The sequence below is a fragment of the Ascidiella aspersa genome, chromosome 1, assembly GCF_963924565.1.
Source record: "Ascidiella aspersa chromosome 1, kaAscAspe10.2, whole genome shotgun sequence".
Taxonomy (NCBI): domain Eukaryota; kingdom Metazoa; phylum Chordata; class Ascidiacea; order Phlebobranchia; family Ascidiidae; genus Ascidiella; species Ascidiella aspersa.
In genome coordinates this window covers 2,586,695-2,589,115 of record NC_139447.1, presented here as the reverse complement: position 1 = coordinate 2,589,115, position 2,421 = coordinate 2,586,695, and the positions used below count along the sequence as shown (strand labels likewise).

At 34.2% G+C, this 2,421-nt stretch overlaps 1 pseudogene; it reads left to right on the top strand.

Annotated features, from left to right (window-relative positions):
* Positions 1 to 346: 346 nt before the first annotated feature.
* Positions 347 to 1,726, top strand: LOC146166530 (uncharacterized; annotated as a pseudogene).
* Positions 1,727 to 2,421: the final 695 nt, after the last annotated feature.

The following is a 2,421-nucleotide window of genomic DNA, read 5'->3' as shown; positions in this document are numbered from 1 at the left end:
TTCTTGTTTTCATTTTTCCAATAAACGTGAAAGCATGCGGCTAATTTTGTTATCTTTATTAGTACGATACCGTTTTTGTGATTGTTAAGAAAAGCGTGGCTTAAAAAAATTAGTGCCTCACCATCTAGGAACCTCACCGCACGTCACTGGTTCGATGAACATTTTTTATGTTAATCGCGTAACAAAACAATAATAGTTTGGTCACAGATTGGGGCTTGAGAGGAAAAAAAGGGAAATTAACTTAGTTGAATAAATAGGCATAACTAAAGATAGAATATGAAAGAGAATTGTGTATACAGTGCTTGGTATTTTTTTAGTTGATATTTTTCAGAAGTAAAATTAAAACATGTCAAACCAGCAAAGCGATTTTGTTACGACAGAACTGACAAAAGAGAGCGATGATGGATTTTCTGATGATTCTGTTGCCACGATAACAGATTGGCCATCGCAAGAACATGAAGGTGTAAGTAAAGAGTCCGATTGTGAAGAACAAAGTGATTTGGAGCTAACGATTACAAGGAAAGATCAAAACAAGAGTCTTTCAATACAGAATGCGACGTTTCGATGTCACGTTTGCGAAAAGGAATTCAAAAAATGTGACATACTAAAACAGCATTTGGCTGGAGTTCACTTCAAGAAACACAAATGCGAGGTTTGTGGGAAAATCTTTGGGAGAATTAAGGAAGTTGAAATCCATATGCGAATTCACACTGGAGAAAGACCTTTCAAATGTAAAGTTTGTGGAAAGTGTTTTACCCAGGCAGGATCTCTTAAAATTCATGAAAGAGTTCACACTGGGGTAAAACCCTACAAATGTAAAAAATGTGGAAAATATTTTAGAATTGCCAGAAGTCTCAAACTTCATGAAAGAGTTCACACTGGAGAAACACCTTACAAATGCAAAGAATGTGCAAAATTGTTTAGTACTGCAGGAAGTCTTGAAGTTCATAAAAGAGTTCACACTGGAGAAAAACCTTACCAATGCAAAGAATGTGGAAAGTGTTTTAGCTGGGCATCACATCTTAAAGAGCATGAAAGAATTCACACTGGAGTAAAACCATATGACTGCAAGGAATGTGGAAAGTGTTTTAGTAGTTCCAGAAATCTCAAAGTTCATAAAAGAGTTCACACTGGAGAAACACCTTACAAATGCAAAGTTTGTGTAAAATGTTTTATTACTGCGGGAAGTCTTAAAGTTCATGAAAGAGTTCACACTGGACAAGCACCTTACAAATGCAAAGAATGTGCAAACTTGTTTAGTACTGCGGGAAGTCTTAAAGTTCATGAAAAAGTTCACACTGGAGAAAGACCTTACAAATGCAAATTTTGTGGAAAATGTTTTAACCAAGCAGGAAATCTTAACTATCATGAAAGAATTCACACTGGACAAAAGCCCCTTAAATGTGCTTATTGCGATAAATGTTTTAACAGAGCTAGCAACTTAAAAGCACACGAACGAAATCACACTGGGGAAAAACCCTTTAAATGTGCTTATTGCGATAAATGTTTCAACCGAGCTCAAACTTTGAAAAGACACGAACGAATTCACACTGGGGAAAAACCGTATGAGTGCAAAGTTTGTGGAAAATGTTTTAGCCAGGCAGGAAATCTGAGATATCATGAAAGAATTCACACTGGAGAATAGCCCTTTAAATGTTCTTATTGCGATAAATGTTTTAACAGAGCTAGCAACTTAAAGCACACGAACGAATTCACACTGAGGTAAACCGTATGAGTGCAAATATTGCGAAAAATGTTTTACATTACCGTCAATTCTCAGTCAACAAAAAATACTCACTGGAGAAAAACCTTACAAGTGCAAAGAATGTGGAAAATGTTTTAGCCTAACATCAAATCTTAATAAACACAAAATAACGCACTCACAGAAGAAACCAATAAAAAAACAAAACTTTTGATTAGATTTAAATTTTACAAATAGTTGTAGCTGTGTGTATAAATTAAACATATAAATTGTAAATTACATCTTTGTAACTATTGAAACACAATGTTTGTAAGCAATTGAAGATATATCTGCAAATGAAAATGTGAATATTGCGCGAACTTCGAACATATATCGAAGTGCTACTGCTTATTCCAGTGTTTCTTAACCTATTGGTCGCGACACAATATTGGATCTCTACTGCTGTAGTTCACTTGGTTGGATTATAAGGATTGGTTCTAGGAAAGATATCATTCAAATTAAAAAAAACATAACTTATTACAATAAGTTTAAAAAAAGCTTGAAAAACCTGGTCTTTTCTTTATTTTATTTAGACAATGTAAAAAAGACGGACCAGTCAACAAGGATGTATTTACTTACGAATATCGATAAAATAACAGGATTCTGTATTTTTTCACACCGAAAGTATTTATTATTGGTAAAAAATTGCTTTAGGTAATGCAATGTTTTGCCTGCTTGTG